Source organism: Telopea speciosissima, chromosome 2, assembly GCF_018873765.1.
Source record: "Telopea speciosissima isolate NSW1024214 ecotype Mountain lineage chromosome 2, Tspe_v1, whole genome shotgun sequence".
Taxonomy (NCBI): domain Eukaryota; kingdom Viridiplantae; phylum Streptophyta; class Magnoliopsida; order Proteales; family Proteaceae; genus Telopea; species Telopea speciosissima.
Genome location: NC_057917.1, coordinates 59,972,705 through 59,993,013, shown reverse-complemented (window position 1 = coordinate 59,993,013; position 20,309 = coordinate 59,972,705). Strand labels below are relative to the sequence as shown.

Here is a 20,309-nt window from a genome sequence, read left to right as displayed (position 1 = left end):
ATCCAGAAGGGAAAAAGCTAGTCGGATGCAAAATTGCAAATGAGAGTTCACTATAAAGCATAAGACAAATGGCACCATTGAGAGATACAAGGCCAGGTTAGTCGCCAAGGGCTTTACTCAAACCTATGACATTGACTATCAGGACACCTTTGCTCTAGTGGCCAAGATGAACTCAGTCCGAGCCTTACTATCATGTGTGCTAACCTTGGATGGAATCTCCAACAGTTAGATGTGAAGAATGCCTTCCTAAATGGTGATTAGGAAGAAGAAGTCTACATGGAGTCATGGTAATGTAGTCCTAGATAGGTAGGAGACCTACTAGGAGCCAGATAACAGGATCAATAGCAAAAAGGGTTGCTCGTTCGAAATGGACAGCACTAGGTTTTAGGTTAATTCTAGGGTTTAGGATGGGAATTTGGGAATGGGTCTTATATGGCTTTAATATGCAGGTCTAGGGGGTTATTATGGGATAATTGGATTTGGTTAAGTTTGAAAAAATCTGCAGAATTAGGGTTAGGGTTTAGGGTTTTAGGTTTAAGGATCTAGGCTGAAAACTAGGGTTTAAATGGTCAGATGGGACTCAAATTGGGATAGAGTGTAGGAGGGAGAGGGAGGGATGTTTGCTGGAAGTTTGGCACAGATCTGATGGTTGGAAGGTAAGTGCTTGGGGATAAAGCTAAAATTCGAAGGAATAGTTGCAGGTTTAATGGAGGGGATGGAAGGCTGACTGTAGTGATCTGATTGAGTCGATGGGGAAAGGATGGATTAGGTTAGAGGATGAAGAGGGGAAGGATATATGCAAGAAACTAAAATTACTTACTGGTTTGATCTCCTTCAGAGGCAGCAACAGCTTGAAGAAACTAGATTGAAGAAGAAGAAGAACCTCCCGGTATTGGACAGACGCAAGGAGTCATGAGAGTCCACTCACCCTTCACCTTGAGATCCACAAGGCAACACTCAACAAAGTAGGGCAGCAGCAATGGCAGCAAACAAAAGCTTTTCATTAATCAAATTCGTATCCCATGTTTGCCTCCCTTACAAACTTATATAGAAGACTTAAAAATAGACTTAGACACTAAAAAGGAAAGGCCTAACCCTATCCCTAACCTATTAGGTAACTTAAACTGACTAGGAAATTAGAATACTAAAGGAAATAGAGTCAAAACATGGCTGGACTTATAGAGTCCTAATCCAGCCCAACTTACATCACATCACCACTTAAGTTGTCACATGACCACTTAACCAATTCACATGATCACTTAAATTGAACCAATTGGATGCAACCAATTTGAACTGGTTCAATTAAAAAACATAAAAATAAACTAATAATTGGGCTAATCCCGTATGCAACCTATATACCCCTAATTTAGGCTCATTAAAGTGGCCTATTACATAGAAAACCCTTGGGATCAAAGGCCCAACATATATATATCCCAACCTTAGACTTAATTCTAATAAAAGAAGCCCAGTTTGGTGATAATTCTGCATCACATGGACAATCCCCTTTGGTTTTGAGTCATCATTAACTGCCATGAATGTATGCAGACTACAAAAATCTCTCTATGGCTTGAAATAGTCTCCACGTGCTTGGTTTGATCGGTTCCTCAAGGCTATGCAGAAGTTTGGCTACAAACAAAGCAGACCGACCATACCTTATTTGTCAGACAGGAAAGCTGTAAGGTTACTGCTCTCATAGTATATGTGGATGATATAGTGGTCACAAACAATGATTATACTGAAATTTCCAAGGTGAAAACACAACTAGCAAAGGAATTTGAAATAAAGAATTTGAGACCTCTCAGATACTTCCTTGGAATAGAAGTTGCCCGCTGTGATAAAGGCATCTTTATCTCCCAGAGAGTATGTCCTCGATCTTCTCAACAAAACGGGTATACTTGGGTGTAAACGAGAAGACTTCCTTGGGTATGGCATAGAACAAAAGGGTTATTGGTGTTACAACTCTGTTGCTGGTCGTCTCCGCATATCCCATCATGTTGTCTTTCAAGAGCACACTCTCTTCTCTTTTGCCTTAGAGTTCTCTTGAATTTTCTTCACTTTCCGCCTTCCAGTACCAAATCTTTTTCATCCCACCCACTAGCTCCCCTCTTCCACCGGCTCATGACCTTGACATTGCTACTACCACACCACCTGCCTTTGACTCATCTATTGCCATCCCGCCGACAGAGTACAAAATCACTAGATGCAGACTCGTCAACTACTTGGCTCCTACCTAATGGCCCTGACCTATCTTTGGATTCCTCTGTTAGCCCTACTCGTCGGTATACTAACCAGGTAAGAGAAAAATCCGTCCATCATCTTGTTTTTCATTGTTATTTTTGTGCTCTTGTTTCTTTACATGAACCAACCTCCTTCTGTGATGCTTCTATTAATCCTCACTGGCAAATGAGCTTGATGACCTTCATAAGACTCATACCTGGGATTTGATTGATCTACCCTCTGACAAACTGCAGTTGGATGTAAGTGGGTGTACAAGATCAAGACTCGATCTGATGGATCAATTGAGCGGTACAAGGCCTGTCTAGTTGCAAAAGGATACAATCAAGAATATGGCATCGATTATGAATAAGCTTTTGCCCCTGTTGCTCGATTGACCTCTATTCAAACTCTCATTGTTGTGGTAGCCGTTTGTCAATGGTCTCTTTTTCAGATGGATATTAAAAATGTTTTCTGAATGGTGATCTTCAGGAAGGGGTGTACATGAAACCTCCTCCGGGATATCCCCATCACCCTCATCAGGTGTGTCATTTACAACGTGCTATATGGTCTTAAACAAACTCCCCGTGTTCGGTTTTCCAAACTCAGTTCCACCATCTTTGAGTTTGGCTTCTCATCGAATCCGCATGACAATGCTCTGTTTATTTGTCGCACTGCTTTTGGGGCTGTGGTTTTGTGGATGATATGCTTATTACATGGGATGACATTGTAGGCATCCAGTTCTTAAAGCTCTTTCTCAATCAACATTTTGAAATGAAGGATCTTGGGCCGTTATGATATTTTCTTGGCCTTGAAATATCCTCTGCCACTGATGGATATTTTTTTTATCTCAGGCCAAGTATGCGTCTGATCTATTATCTTGTGCAGGGATCACCAATAACAAAACTGTTGACACACCTATTAAATTCAACGGTAAGTTACAAGCGACTGAATTCAACAATAAGCTGCGAGTGACTGATGGAGAACCTCCAACTGATGCTATCCTCTACCATTAGCTTGTTGGTAGTCTTGTGTACTTGATAGTCACTTATGTTGTTCATCTTGTCAGTCAGTCAGTCAGTTCATGACTGTCCCTCGATCTACTCATTTTGCAGTTGTTCTTCGGATTTTTTGATACGTCAAGGACCCTCTCCTCCATGGCTTACTATACTTCTCTAGCTCTGCTCTTGAATTGAGGGTCTATTTCGATATTGATTGGGCAAGTGATACTACTGATTGACATTCTAGATCGTGCTACTTCTTCTTTCTTGGTGATTCTCATCTCTTGGCGTAGTAAGAAACAAAGTGTAGTTGCTCGTTCTAGTACCCAAGCTGAGTATCATGCTCTTGCTGATACAACATTTGAACTTATTTGCCTACAATGGCTTCTTCAGGATATAGGCGTCACCTTCTCAACTCCAACTCCTATATACTGTAACAACAAGAGTGCTGCTCAGATTGCTCATAATGATGTGTTTCACGAGCGCACTAAGCATATCGAGATAAAGGACATTTTGTTCATCAACATTTGCTTTGTGGTGTTCTCACTCTTCCTTTTGTTCCATTAGTGCATCAACATACAAATTTGTTTACCAAAACGCATCCTCCTAGTCGTTTTCGTTCGTTGGTGTCCAAACTCAAGTTGGTTTTCTTTGATCCACCTTGAGTTGGAGGGGTGTGTGTGTTAACTGTATTATTGTGTAAATATTCCCTGTATCTTTCTTTCCTTGTAATGTGTTTCCTTGTCTGGATATTGCCATATTAGATGGCAGTCTTGTTATATAATCCTATCTCTATAATGAAATACACAGTTTTTACTAAAGTTATCAGTTGCAACTATGTAGGGTACATTGTAGAAACAAATCAAAAAATTATTGCCAAGCATCAAAGCTGAAATCATTTCATGACCTGTAAAGCTGTTCTGGAGTGTAACTCACTGGAGAAACAGGGTAACCAGCAGAAGGACCGTTACCCCTTGTGATAACCGATATGCATGTGCCCCTAGTTTCACTTTCATGTGCCCAAAAAATAAAATGAATCTAATTTCATTATGTCAAAAAGGAGTTTTGAAAATGTTATATTCTCATAAATGGTGAGTAACTAGCTAAGATTTTTTTTTCTTCTTTTTGGTCTAAAGCTGTATGATGACAGAATAATATGACAAATATAGCGTGAAAGCTGCATTAGGATTTTGTAATTGTCATGTCAAGTTTGTTTAATGTGTTTAGTCGAAGATTACATAATTTGTTAATCTGATATGGATTCTCTTTAACCCACAAGGAGATTAGTTTTTGCGTTAAAGATTTTTTGATAGATTTCCATATAGTGATAAATAGAGATGACACATTTTTTATTCGGAAGATGAACGACGTCTGCTGGATTTTCATTTGAAGATGAATACAATGTCAAAAGACACTAACTAACTGAAACATTTGCTGAAGAAAGAAGATGGTTTTGTTCAACAGGCTTGACCATTAAAAATTAGAAGAGGTGCAGAGGAGGTAAGAAAGGGTTCACAATGAACATTGGCTGTAGCTTTGAGCTACGGCCCTGTAATATGGTGATACAGTGGCAGTCATATCAAGGTGTTAGAAGTCATGTAATAGGGGTAGTTTAGGAACTAGTCTATCACTAGTTGCCTTATTATGTAATTCTTCTATTTTTTCTTTATTTTCCTTATACCTCCCTAGGGAGGTGGATGTAATTCTTATTAGTGATGATTAAATGAATATATGGTGAATGGAGAAGTCTCTCCATTCACAATCGTTACAGCCCAATCCACTCCTCTCTTGCTATCTTCTTCTTCCTCCAACCTCTTCCTTCTCTCTTCTTATTTCCTAAACCTATATTCTAACTTGGTATCAGAGCCCTAGGGTTTGAGAGTCGAATCCAGCTTCCTGTTCTCATTTTTTGCTTCTCTTTGAAATAATTTATTTCAAGGAGAAGCCTCCTATGTAAACAAATCTGTGAGAAAACTATGAAATAGGGTTGGAATAACCTATTCTAGTGATTCCTACTGCTATTCGAGCTTGGATGCAGCTCATTTGGTGATTTAAAGTTCGGATAGCTCTTGTTTGGAGGTACCGCCAGCCCTCCACCGCAGTTCCTATATCTCCTTCGATTGGCCTGGTTTTGTGGATTGGAATGGGTCATTAGAATCGTGGAAGGATGGTGTTCAAGGGCCATGTACTGCTTCTTGCTGATTGAAGACTACATCTGAGCAAAACTCTTTTTCGTGGGAACAAGTTTCTGCCCAGATTTCTGATGTTGCAGACTTCATTCCCTTATGTCTCTCTCATTTCGGCATGGATTGGATGGTGGAGCAGCTTATTAGGATCGTAGAAGGATCATTTTTCCTGTCTTTTGTGCTCCTTATGGCTGGATGAGTGCTTCTCTTTGATAAAACTCAATCTCATGGTTCCTCTGTTCTGCCCAGGTCACACCGAGAGTAATTTTCTTCCTTTTTTTCTTGCTTCGAGTTGAAGGTTGATGCTCTCTTAGTTGAGGATTGGATATGCATAGACTTTGAGCAGTTTTATCACTTGTTTGAAGCTTTTATTACTACTTGCAAGCCTTTGTGAGGCCTTTTTAGGGACTGACCTGCTGGGCTGCTATTATACTGCCCGTGAAGTGTTTGATTTAAGTCCTCTTAGACATTTGCTGCTAGGACTGCTTCAGCAATGTGCTATCCTAGGCTGCTTATAGGACTTCTTGCTTGTTTGGGTTGAGTGTGTACTCCCCATTTGCCTTTGGTGATATTGTTTATTGTTGGTATCCATCATGGCTGGTTCGGATACATCTGTGCTTGGTACTGCTGATTCTTAGCCTCCCACTGTTGTCCCTCAGTTGGCTTATGAGAGTACTCATCAACAGATTTCTTTTGTGAAGCTTGATGGTACTAATTACCTGGATTGGTCACACTTTGTGAGACTTTCCCTCAGGAGTAAGGGAAAGCTTGGCTATATAACAGGTGCTATCAAGGCCCCCATGGCTGGTTCACCGACCTTTGATAAATGGGAGACCGAAAATTCTACTGTTATGACCTGGTTGATCTTCTCTATGAAGCCCGAGATTGGGAGAAGATTTATAAGGAAGGAAACTGCCAAAGCTATTTGGGGCGTGTGTCTCGTGGCCTTTGACGAGTTGGTGACACCGCCAAGGTCTATCACTCCATCAACGAATCCACTCATTGAAGCAGGGTGCGACTATTTCGAGTACTACGTCGTTCCTTAGTCTTGTGGAAGAGTATGATCATTACAGAGACCTTCATTTGACCAACCCAGAGGATGAAGCCAAGGTGTATCGACTCTTGAAAAAGAGCGTGTCTTCTCTTTGCTTGGTGGTTTGAACTCGACTATGAGCCGATTAGACTCATTGTTGGGCGGTCTCCCCTTCCCTCTCTTAGTGAAGTCTCGTAGTTACTTACAGAGTGAAGAGACCAGGCGACTTACTATGGCACCACCACCAACACCATCTGAGAGGTCGGCCCTCAATTCTAGTTCTGTTTGAGACACCCGTGGAGGTGGTAGAGGCCCAGGGCCTAACCGTGAGGAAGCTAGTATTGTGGAGACAGTTGGTGCCCGTGGAGTTGGGCGAGACAGATTTAAATGTGATCATTGTGGTCGCATTGGACACACCAAGGATAGGTGTTGGTCTCTCCATGGTGGTCCTCCTGGTATGCGTGGTCGTGGTGGCCGTAGAGGGGGAGCTCAGGCTCATTCCGCAGCGGCGAATGATGCTGATGCCCCACAGGATGACTCCACCTTTATGGATGCAGTGGTTCACAAGGTTGTGTCACAGTTCAGCACATCTAGTATGGCTGGATCCTCATCATCCTCAGCTTTGCAGGTCTCCACCTCAGCTTCCACTGCCGCCCAGTCTTGGGTCATTGACTCGGGTGCCACAGACCACATGATTGGTACGTCTCATTATTATTATTCCTATACCATTTGCTCTGGTAAGGACAAGGTTAGGGTAGCTGACGGCTCCCTTTCTTCCATATCTGGTAAGGTTAATATCCCTATGACATCATCTATTTCACTTTCTTCTGTTCTTCATGTCCCTAACCTTACTCTGAATCTTCTATCTGTGAGTCATCTGACTAAATTTCTCAACTGCTGTGTCACATTTTTTCCTTCTCACTGTCTTTTTCAGGATTTGGTGACGAAGAGGATTATTGGTAGTCGACGTGAGGAGAAAGGCCTCTACTTTTTTTATCCGTTTTTGCCCACAGCTCATTCCTATGTGTGTGGCCAAAACGATAGTAGTTTTGTGGATTCTGTTATGTTATGGCATCACCGTCTTGGCCATCCATCTTTTGTTGTAATGAGGAAACAGTTGCCTCACTTATTTTCATCTATTGCCTCTTCTCATATTTTTCAATGTGAAACCTGTATGTTTGCCAAACATTGTAGGTCTTCATAGCCTTATCATGGTAATAGAACTGTTGCTCCTTTTCATATTGTGCATACTGATGTGTGGGGTCCTTCCCCTACTACTTCTTTATTTGGCTTTCGTTACTTTGTGTCATTTGTTGATGATTTTTCACGTGCCACATGGACTGTTCTTCTGAAGCATAAGAGTGATGTTTGTGATGCCTTTCAGAATTTTTACCAAATGATTCTTACCCAGTTTGAGACCCGCATCAAAATTGTGCGTTCTGATAAAGGGGGAGAGTATATGTTTGGTGGCCCTTTAAGCCTTCTTTACTACTCATGGCATTATCCATCAGCTAGCGTGTGTTGACACGCCTCAACAAAATGGGGTTGTGGAGAGGAAAAATCGCCATCTCCTAGAGGTCACCCGTAGTCTCTTGCTGGGCATGCATGTTCCCAAGACCTTCTGGTCTGCGGCTCTTCTAACCGCCTCCTTTCTCATCAATCGTATGCCTACCAAGCTTCTTAACTACAAATCTCCCTTGGACATCTTATCTCCCAAGGCCTCTGTCTTTTCTCTTCCTCATAGAGTCTTTGGTTGTGTTTGTTATGTGCATGTTAACAAATCTGCTGGCACTAAACTTGATCCCAAAGCTCTTAAGTGTCTCTTTCTTGGGTACTCTTCTACTACCAAGGGGTACAGGTGTTATCATCCTTCTTCCTGCCGAAGTTTCATTTCCAAGGATGTTACCTTCCTTGAATCTGTCCCTTTCTTTGTTCCTTCTCAGCATCCTCTTCAGGGGGAGAATTGTGGGAGTGAACAGGCTACTGATGATTTCTTCCTTTCTCCTCTACCTACATCTCCTTTTCTGCTTGACATTGGAAAACACAGGACTGTAGATGTGGTTGAGATTAATGATCAACCAGGGGGGAATACAGATTTGGTTGTTGAAAGTGGTTCTGGTAAGGAGAAGGATTACCACCTTACATACAAAAAAGGTGAAAGCTTGCATAATACGAGAAAGATGATCTACCAAGAGTCCTCTTCAGATCCAGATCCACATCCTGAGATTCATCCTCCTTAATCAGGTGACATTTCTTCTCCTCCATCTGATTTGGACCTTCCTATTGCTATTAGGAAAGGGAAAAGAACTTGTACTAATCTTATATCCCAGTTTGTTTCCTATGATGCAATTTCTCCTACAGGACTTGCCTTTATTTCTACTCTTTCTACTGCTTCCATTCCCAAGAATGTCATTGATGCTATGTCTGACCCAAAGTGGAGACAAGCCATGTCTGAGGAGATGATGGCACTTGAGAAGAATGGTACTTGGCAACTTGTTGACCTTCCCAAGGGACGTGTCCCAGTTGGATGCAGATGGGTCTACACAATCAAGTATAAATCTGATGGCAGTATTGAGAGATACAAAGCAAGGTTGGTGGCCAAGGGGTACAGTCAAGTCTATGGAATTGACTACCAGGAGACATTTGCCCCTGTGGCCAAGCATAATTCAATAAGAGTTCTTTTATCCTTAGTTGCCAACAAAGATTGGCCCTTATATCAGTTGGATGTGAAGAATGCCTTCCTTCATGGTGATTTGGAAGAGGAAGTGTATATGCAAACTCCACCAGGCTTCAAGATGCCCTCAGCTGAAGGGAAAGTATGTCTTCTTAAGAAGACTCTATATGGTCTCAAACAGTCACCAAAGGCATGGTTTGAGCGCTTCCGACAGGCCATTCTGAAGAATGGATATTCCCAGAGCCAAGCTGATCATACTCTCTTTACCAAGCAGAGTAATGGTACTATCACAGCCCTCATTGTCTATGTTGATGATATCGTGGTCACAGGAGATGATACAGCTGAGATAGGTAAATTGAAGAGCTACCTGGCACAGCAATTTGAGATCAAAGATCTGGGTCCTTTGAAGTACTTCTTAGGAATAGAAGTATCAAGGACCAAGAAAGGGATCAACATATGTCAGAGGAGGTTTATTCTTGACCTGTTGACAGAGACAGGGATGTTAGGCTGCAAACCAGCTAGCTCCCCTATTGAGCAGAATCACAAACTAGGAGAGGATTGTGGTCCCTCTCTTGTTGATGCAAGGAAGTATCAAAGGCTAGTGGGGAAACTTATCTATCTCTCTATGACTCGGCCAGATATCTCTTATGCAGTGGGAGTTGTCAGTCAATTCATGCATGCTCCCAAGAGTGGCCATTTGGATGCTGTGTATCGCATTCTAAGGTATTTGAAGTCCTCTCCAGGGAAAGGATTGTTGTATGCAAGGCACAACCACTTGAGAGTGGAAGGCTTCACAAATGCCAATTGGGCTGGTTCCATTACAGACAGGAGATCTACCTCCGGCTATTGTACCTTTGTGGGAGGTAACTTAGTCACATGGAGGAGCAAGAAACAACATGTTGTGGCCAGATCTAGTGTCGAGGCAGAATTTAGAGCTATGGCACATGGAGTGTGTGAGCTCATCTGGCTGAAAAGACTTGTTCAAGAACTGGAATTTGACACTGAAGGGCCCATGAGACTGGACTGTGACAACAAGGCTGCCATCAGTATTACCCACAACCCTGTGCAACATGACCGGACTAAGCACATTGAGGTTGATAGGCATTTCATCAAGGAGAAGATAGACTCTGGCTGTATTTGTACTCCTTTTGTGAAGACTGGGGATCAGTTGGCAGATATCTTCACCAAAGCTCTTGGCTCTCCTCAGTTTAGTTCCTTCCTAAGCAAGCTGAGAATGCATGATATATATTCTCCAGCTTGAGGGGGAGTGTTAGAAGTCATGTAATAGGGATAGTTTAGGAACTAGTCTATCACTAGTTGCCTTATTATGTAATTCTTCTATTTCTTCTTTATTTCCCTTATACCTCCCTAGGGAGGTGGATGTAATTCCTATTAGTGATGATTAAATGAATATATGGTGAATGGAGAAGTCTCTCCATTCACAATCGTTATAGCCCAATACACTCTTCTCTCTTCTCTCTTCTCTCTTGCTATCTTCTTCTTCCTCCAACCTCTTCCTTCTCTCTTCTTTTTTCCTAAACCTATATTCTAACTCAAGGACTATGGATCCATTCATAGTAGACTGCAGTCTAGGTGGCGGCAATAAGAAGATAATTTAAAAAGGGAATTATGTGTTGGTCTTGCAATGAGTCAGTCAATGTTGGACTGGAAAACAAGAATGAGCAGCAAAGCCACAGATTTTTTTATGGCATTATAGAACAGTCTCCCATAGAGTTTATAAAATCCCAAGATATATTTTATTCTCATCCAAATTTTTCCCCCTTTTAATACTCTTCCCCACCGCCCCCTCCCCCCCCAAAAAAAAGTCCCACAGTGCTGGTTTATTCATATGAACTTCCTAAAGAAGAAACTGCAATTCTGCATGGTGTGTGTGTGTGCAAGTGGTGGAGATTCAACGTGATGTGCTCTGCACAAACATATATTGGTGATCAAGGCACAGTTATGAGGAAGCAGTCAGGGCATGAAGGATAGCAATGCAGGTTAGAATTGACTTCGGGTAAGAGTGCTTATGGGAGTAGGTTAGTTAGAAATAAGTGAACGAAATAGTGCATGTTGATGGTCATGGAAAAACCTAGGGAAGACCATAAAGAACCTGTTGAGATCCCTCCTGAGTGGAGGTGGGACTGTAGGTTGTTGGTTAGGGAGCATAGTCAATCATACTTACCCGATTAATCGGGGAAAAAAATCCTTCTTAGCTCATTTCCTTTCCTACTTTGCCCTATTTCTTTTGGTCGTTAGTTTATTCAACATGAGGGGCTTTCCCTGTAAAATGTCTGGTATCCCTTTTTTTATTTTAAAATCTTTCGTTGCATAATTCATTGTACTTGGTATTTTCTGATTAACTGTAATGTTGGTTTTTTTTTTTTTTAAATGAATTAACAATTTATTTGTTGGTGGAGGAAAAGAAATAATAGCTAGTAGTACCGTAATAGAAGAATACAAGTCAAAACAGATCGTGGCCTAGACCTCCTGATACATTTGTTGTTTTTGTGTTACCTTAGATATTCTTGACTATAATGCTTGTGGTTTGTTAATACAGGTATCCAAGGAGTATCTGAAGTATTTAATTTTCCCTTCTTGGATATGTGGAAGGTTCCAGGGAACTGGATGCCTTGGTCTCTCATACGACATATCAGAATTCAGAAATTTTAAATTTCTCACATTACATATCACAAGTTGGATGATTTGATATATTTGTTTGCTGAATTGTTTTTGCTCATTATTTTTCTTATCAATACTGTAGTATAATTTGAATTTTCAAGGATTATCAGATTCAGCACACTGGGCAACCACGAGGAATAACAAGCAATCCATTACAGTGGCTAACAAGGATACTAGGAGTGATTGATAGTTACTGGTATGTTGGCTATATACACCTTTATAGTTTAAATTGGAGTCTGATTTTGAATCATTCAACACAGGCTCTACACTCATTAATCTTAGAACTTTGTGACATACATACTCCTACTTTCAGTTGTTCACTCACCTTCAGTTCTATGTTTCTGGTGTAGGAATAGGCACTCTCACTCACATTTCTTGTCCTCTTTTGTTCAAGCCAGGCACATATAGTTGCTGGGTTTCACTCACTGACAGTTTGTGAAGAACATTAGCAAATGAAAACAACATTACCTTTCTGAAATTTGGAGTATAAAGAACGAAGGAAAAAGGTAATCCACAATTTACTAGTCATGAATGAAATTCTCGTGGTGGTAACCATAATAAAGTTGAAATATCTTCTTCAGAATGCCTACTTGAAGCAGGGATGCAGTGACTTCTACATCTGTGAAGGGAGCTTAATTTCAATACAGGGATATGCATATCATGGAATAGTTCTGCAGAGAGCCAGTCCATTACAGATTCTGGTTATCAATTATTACTTTAGCAACAAAAGTGATTTTTCTCAGATTCAAATTAGTGCAGTTTCTAATATAGTCAATATTTTGTTCACAGGTTCCTTAATTGACTCATCTGACTTAGCCACCCTATAATTCCTGCAATATTTCTTTTCCATCATTCCTTTCTTTTCCTTCTCTCCTTGTCTTTCTGGATGATATCTGAAAGGGAATTTAACCCTTCAATTGGATATTTACAAGCTTCATTTGTATCCAAATGATTCATTTTGCAAGTTTATGATTGGATGAGTTTGCATATACAACATTGCAACTTACAGAAGATTATATTTCTTTGAAATGTTAATTGATATAAATCTCTCCTTGAGTGACTTAAAATCTTCAATCTGCAAGTGTTGGGATCATAGTTGGATTAGAACCGTTGGTTTGGAAGCTATATTCTTAGAGGATTTATCCATAACCGTTGATTAAATGACGAGCCTGAAATGACCAAATTGCCATCAAAAGCAAGACTGTAACAAGTGGTAAGAGGGGTAAAAGAGAAAAAAAGTAAAGTTAGAGCACTATAAATAGAGGACTCGGCATAATCTCTCATCACATTAGTTTAAGTATGAGGCTCGTTCAGAGAGATGGGATGTTTCTAAGGGTGGTTGCCCCTCTCTGAGATTTGGGATTTTTCTCAAATCAGAGCCGATGATTCTCTGAAACTCAACAGCCCTTCTCTCTCTCTTTCTCTCTCTCTCTCTCTCTGAGTGTGTGTGTGTGTGTGTGTGTGTGTGCGCGCGCGTATGCGCGTGTGGTGGTGGTGGTGGTGGTGGTACTGTTGTTGTTGTTGTTGTTGTTGTTGTTGCTGTTGTAGCACTGCTGTTGCTACTGCTGCTGCTTCTCTTTCTCTTTCTCTCTCTCTTTCTTTCTTTCTTTCTCTTCTTCTTCTTCTTCTTACAACCGATTGTTATGGGCGATGATGATGACAAATGTTGGCATTTGCTGAGTTCAGGCGTGGGGGGATGGATCTCTCCACCTGCATTGGCGGGGCAACTCGGATGGTCGTGAGAGGGTCTTAACTTTTCTCTCACAGGCAACCGTTGGTTGCAGCCACTGGTGGTGGAGACCCTTTTGTTGCCTGAGAAAAGGCGAACCTGAGCCCGATCAAAATGAGAAAAGTAAAGACTATTTCAATTGCTTTTTTTGTTTTTTGGGTTTTTTCCCTGTTTCTTTCTAGATCTCATAGCTTTTTAGGAAAAAGGGAAATGAGTTACAGAGAAGAAACTAGGGTTTTAAATTGAATTTTTCATTTAATGTTGGAACTCGTAAATGTGGAGGGGATGCGACATGCAGCCACACCAATTTCTTAGTTTGTGCATCATCGTTAAATGTCTGCTCAATTACCTCTATTCACCCGCAATATTAGGGCACAAAGAAAAGCAAGGTAAAACCTAGATTATGATGATTAACAAAACATGTTTACATCTTGTGTATGCAGCACCATTTGCTTTAAAATATTTTTAAAGTTAGACCTATAACATGCCGGTTAGGGCTATCCTCTCTAGTCAATCTTACAATCCGTTCTAGTAGCAATGCCTGGATTTATGCATCTTGTGCTCTCATGCAAATCCATAATCAATTCAGGCCCAGAAAAAAAAGGACAGAAGTTTAGAAGGAAACCAATTGTAGTCTAACACTCGAACGCATGGTAAAGGCCAAGTGATCAGCCTTGGATTCGACATTGTCATTCAATTTATTAACCTGAGAAAACGGTGAGTAAGATTCCTTCGACCAAACAACTTAATCAACTTGTTTAATGTTCCATGGAATATAGTAGGTTAGAGGAAACACAAATAATGGTTTTATATTTGGAAAAAAAATCCTCATGCCTTCCCTGTTGTAACCAACTCAGATGTTGTTTGGATTCTTAATTGCCCAGCTACCAACATACACTTGCTAAAATAGAAATAAGTGTCAAATGGGATTCTACCTCCCTATTACATAGACAATATGTACTAAAATGGGACTCTTATCTCTCTATTACGTATACAGTATGTACTATTAGTGGCGTAAAACTTGGGGAACCGACCTTAAAACTTGGGCTGGATTCTGAAGTGGAGTAGTCTTATGGGAGCAGAAGGAAAGAAGAATCTGCTTTACAATGCATGCTATTGTTATTTGGGAGATTTGGAAAATGAGAAATGCTTGATGCTTCAAGTCTTCAATTCCTTCTTTCAGGTCTTGGAACACATCGATTAAGAAGGGAACCGAGGATGCTTTATTTCCCCCTTTGTATTCCCTCTCTTCTAATGCTTTGGGAACTTGGAGTTGGTTACCCCTTCTCGGCTTATGGGAGTTTTCTCTTTTTTTGTGGATACAGTTACATGCATGAACCCCAAAGCTCTTGGAGTTGGCTGTATTGCTTGTGACCCCGGTGGGAAGTTGTGTTTGATTGTTATTGAGCATTTTGCCTTGGAGTCGGCAGTGGTTGGTGAGGTTTTGACAATCCGATTAACTCTCGTCTGTTTACAAGCTTGGAATTAGTTTGATCTCCTTATAATTGGATTGTCTCTTCCTCATCAAATGTTTGTCCCCCTTTCTCACTCCTATTTTTTGTATTGTGCAGGATATTTGTATTCTAAACTCTTCATTCTCCTTTTGTAGTTTTACCCATATCAGTTGAACTGGGAATGACGTAGCCCATAATGTTTTTAAATGGGTTCTTTCTAGCATGGAGAGTTGTTTTTTTATCCCCCTTTTTCGGGAGAGATCTTGGACATTGTATCCTTACTTTTGAATCAAGGAAATGATTAGATCTTGGCACTCAAAAAAAAAAAAAAAAAAAAAAAACCCTTAAAACTTGAGGAACAACTTGACCTCTAAAACTTGGCCTTTAAAGATATCTTTTCACATAAACATTTTAAATCTCAAGTGGTATGGTCTATGCAAGCCTTCCCATGAGTCTATCTTTCTCATGTAAAAGACATCTATACCTTCCAATTTTGAAAAGCAGAGAGATAGACACATGGGAGTGCTAATGTAGACCATACTCACGGGTAGAGAACTATTTATCATATTTTTAATCTTCACTATAATTATTAAAAGACATGAATAGTAGAAACAACTTGAGTGGTTAGAGCATCATTCTTAACAAGGGGGAAACTAAAGAATCTTTATACACAAAATTAAGGTAAAGGTATTTCTAAAATAAGCTTCGAAATATCATTTGGGAAAATTGAATTTATTAAATGTACATTATATGTACCACATAACTAGTTCACTCACCTTAGAATAGAAAATTTGGGGAACTTGTTGCAATGGCAAATTATAATTATCAATCTTACCTTAGGAAACCATGGGTCCTTTTTAAATAGAAATAAGTTGCTTATCAATGGGGCTACCAAATGATATATAACCCCTACTTGTGGTATTTGTTAAGGAGATTCCATATCTCCAGTTATCTTTATTTTGTGCTCTCAAGCTCTCATTGTAATCATCAAGGTAGAAGACTTCGATGTTCTACATGGTATCAAGGTTTGATATAGGGGACCACCTATTTCTTATCTTCTTTTTATCTTCGATCCCCTCTTTTTTATTTAGGTGAAATTTTAAGAAATTATATCTCTTAAACATTGTTTGGATTTGCATTGCAAGGCGACGGGTTAGTCCATTAATTTTCAAAAAATTCAATCTCATCTTTAGCCCAAATACTCATGTGAAATTTAAGAGATGGTTCTCTAGATCGTTAAAATGCCTTATGTTGATTTTTCTTCAAAGTATTTGATTTTGCCAACTGATTTAAGCATCTCCAAAAATATTTTATTTCAAGATGTGAAAGAGAAGACTCTTAATAAATTATAAGGCTATAAGAATTTGTTATCACATGCTGGTAAGGAGGAACTCCTTAAAGTGACTATCTTCCCAATGTTTAATTTTGCAGAATAACATTTCAAGTTACCGGCTTCTCATCATGACTCCATTAAGAATGCCACTTTTGACTTCTATTGGGGTGATTCTGATAATGGTTTAAAGATCCATTGGATCTCATAGTCTAGGCTTTGCCATTCAAAGCAAAAAGGAGGACTGAGATTTAGAGATGCAAAACTGTAAAATCAAGTTCTCTTGGCAAAGGCGGCATGGTGCTTATGGTCATCACCAGACTCTCATTGGGCTCGCTTCATCAAATTAATTTACTTTTCAACTACATATTTTCTACATGTTAAATTGGGCAGCAAGCCCTTATGGGGCTGGCACAACTTTTTGAAAGGTAGGAAAACCCTTCAAAGGGGTCTATTGTGGCAGATCAGTAATGAGGAAATGGTAGGCATCTTGGTAGATAATGATAGAATACCTTCTCTCTCATCTAAGTTGCCATCCACATTGATCTACACCAACAGTTTAAGATCAGGTCAACCACCTGAATCCACGAAAACCTTATCTCAAAACCCATCTCAAATATATCGTGTAACAATCAAATCACTGTAACTCTTATCTTTTGTAATAAGAGTCTTAGACTCATGCACTATACAACTCAATATAAATATGCAAACTCCACACGTTGAAAGGGCGTGTGAGACATTTCATTACAGACCTTTATATGGTATCAGAGCTACCTTGACTTCTTACTTGTTACTCATTATTATGACTTTGTCCTACTCTTCCTCTACTTCCTCTCTCCTTTTGTTCACTACCCTTATTTCTCCTCCCCCACTCCTTTCACCCTTGGCAACATCTCCCATGTCTTTAAAATCAAACTGGACCATGGCAACTACCTCTAACCTAATCGATCTTTGCTCAAATCATCGGCCTTGACACCTCCCATGCAGAGGTGAGGAGCCCTTGAGAAGATGTATTCTCTTTAGTTTTAGGCACACATGATGCAACTTGAATTGCAACTTCGCTCCCTCAAGAAGAGAGCTCTTTCCAGCACAAACAACATCCAAAAGACCAAATCCTTCGTTGATCATTTTGTTGTTGTTGTGCATCCAATCCCAAAATACCAACTTGTTTTAAGCATTCTTAGTTGCCTCGGGTTTAAATATGATGTGTTTGTTATGTCCATTACCTTACGCTTAGATCCAATAGCTCTCGATGACTTCCTTGGGTTGCTCTTCAACCACGAGTTTCTCCTTCAATGCCACACTGTGGAATCACCCGTCGATCTCAACCTTGCTACCATGCTACCATCAAATTTCCTGATACACGCGGCCTCTTATTCTTTCCACTATGGGAGTGGCAGGGGTGTGGTCATAACTGTAGGCACTATTTTGGAACCTCTTTCATTGATGGCTCAGATTCTTGTCCTGTTGTCTGTCAAGTCTATCAACACCATGTCCACTCCGCCCTTCAGTTGCCACCAACATTTACAATCTCAATTACCGGCCTCCTTTATCGTTGCCCTCCTCTATGTATGCTACTCCATCCGTTGGTCACTATGATCCTTATTAGTCCCTTGACTTTGATGCTACACATCATTTCACTATGATCTTATTGATTTTGTTAATCGATCTTGTAGAACATACTTGTTGTAGCAATATTTCCAACCATAGGATAGAGAGGCTATATCAAAGAATGGACTATTTTCTTTAAAACGACATATCATCTGTTATAAAATATAATTTTTTTTTTTTTGGTAAACCAAGATTCATTGTTGAACAGGAAAGGAGCACTTGGCGGAGACACCACAGAGGTCCTCCAGCCAAGGAATGGATAAAGGCCAAACTGTCGTTTCCTGAATCGATAGGGCCCTCCTTGCTAGTGAGTCTGCTACATCATTAGACTCCCTAGAAACAAAAGAGAAATTACATTCGACGAACATAAGGATAAGGAAGCGAATGTCAGATATGATGGCTTGCTCCTCGAGGCTCCCCACTAGGGAAGGGTTGGATAGGAGATGAATGGTTCCTTTGCTGTTTGATTCCAGCTTGATAGAGTCCAAACCCATAGATAAAGCTTCCAACAAGGCTGACCGAATCGCCAAAGCTTCTCCCTCCTTGATGCTCCCAAAGTGAGCTCTTTCTGATTTTGCGATGACAGGATGCCCCTCTGTGTTGCGAATAACAACCCCTATGCCATTCAGGTCACTACCTTCCTTCCAAGAAGTGTCACAGTTAACTTTATAGAACGGAGCCACAGGTGCCCTCCACGATACTGCTACATGGGCTAATTTATCCTTCGATAGATGCACTGCTTGCCCTCCCAAACTTTCCTGGGAGAATTCCTAATATGCTCCAGAAGCAGCTTGGATGATCTTTGCTGGATTCCGCACCTGACTCCCAAACACCTCATCGTTCCTAGCATTCCAAAGAGTCCAAGATATGAAGCTACAGAGACTCATGACTTGCTTTCTTTCTCTGCAGTCTTGCGTCGCCGTCCTCCACACCTCAATCCACTCAGCTAAATTTCTTGGATTCGATGGACATGGTTTGAAGGTTAGCGGACAACCAAACCAGATTGTTGTAGCAATATAGATTAGGCTATGGCTACTTCAACTGCTTCTACTTCACACATTCACCATTGGGACAAAGTTCTTGATTCAATTTGGAAATAATACAGGCTATTCCCTCTCTTCCATAGATAAAATCTTTTATATGAAGAGCTTGTGTAATAGGGATACCCTCCGGTGAGGGACTTCATTTTTGTCGCGTTCCAATAGATCCATCTTGCCATAGATGTGATGCATATCATATACTTCTTGAATGTTCATTTGCTAAAATTATATGGTTTGGGAGCATGTTATCATATTCTTCGCCAGTTGATCAAGTTCCAAAATTATCAGAATAGCTAAGTAGCTGGGAAATTCTATTTCATCCAGTTAAGAAATTAGCTCGAGAGTCCTTATCTTGTGCTTCTTTTGTTACCTGGTACCTTTGGCAGGCTATGAATGATCTTGCGTTCAACAAAAAGACTTGGACACTTCAAGAGGTTATCAGTGTGGATGAGAAGGCATATCTTGAGTTCTATTCAGCAACTACTACCTTACCAAAGCCCAGCTCTTCTTGTGGCCTAAATGGGTCTCCAACGAATGGCATATGGAAACCACCTCCATTAGGGGATATTAAGGTGAATTGCGACGTTGTGCTTCCTCAAGGAAAATCAACTGGTGGATTGGGTTTTATCTTCAAGGATCATAATGGTTGAAGGCTACTTTACCTCCTCATTGTTTTAGCTTTGATGTCCATGGTGAAGCATTAGCAATTCAATGTACACTATCAAAGGCCCTTGAAGAAGGCTTCTCCCATCTCCAAGTTGAATTCGATAATAAGGAAGTCATTGGGTACCTAGTGATTCAATTTGGATTCCTCCTATTGCTGCAACAACAACCCTTGATGATGTGCATTGTTTCTTTTGGTTCAATTTCTTTTCACTACACACCATGGGATCTGAATAGTATTGTAGATGCCTTGTCAAGGATAACTCTGTCTATCATGTGTCTACAGATTGTCCATATTCCACTCCTTGGCTTCATAGATTTTGTTGGTCTGAAACTCTTAACCGTATGCTGTATACATGTAAAAAATATATCTAAATTATAGACAAGCTTTCCATAGCAATGATAAACAAAAATGAGCTTAAGACAACCTGTCTAATACCTCTAGTAGGTTCAATAAGATTACCTTTCAATTTTAATATTTTAAGTATAAAAGGATACAAGATATCCAATTCTATCATACTATTTAGAATAAGACATGCGTCCAAACACAAAAAAGGGTAAAATGACCGGGATTTTAATCCTCTCCAATTCCAAACAGTGTGCAGTGCGGCAATGCCAATTGAAGATGTCGACACCTGGCAGCTCAGACATCCAACGGTTCAAGCTCATTGACTTCTTGAACTTGGCACCAT

At 40.3% G+C, this 20,309-nt stretch overlaps 1 long non-coding RNA gene across 5 annotated transcripts in view; it reads right to left on the bottom strand.

The window, feature by feature from the left end:
• Positions 1–13,090: 13,090 nt before the first annotated feature.
• Positions 13,091–20,309, bottom strand: part of LOC122652790 — a 32,079-nt gene continuing 24,860 nt past the window's right edge. For 4 of the 5 annotated variants that reach the window (XR_006331646.1, XR_006331648.1, XR_006331645.1 and 1 more), the window contains 2 exons: positions 15,289–15,316; positions 13,091–13,205 (listed from right to left, as the gene is read on the bottom strand). This is a non-coding gene — a long non-coding RNA (uncharacterized LOC122652790). Of the gene's footprint in view, positions 13,206–15,288; positions 15,317–17,131; positions 17,147–20,309 lie in introns of those variants that run through there. The other variant, XR_006331647.1, reaches the window with a different exon arrangement.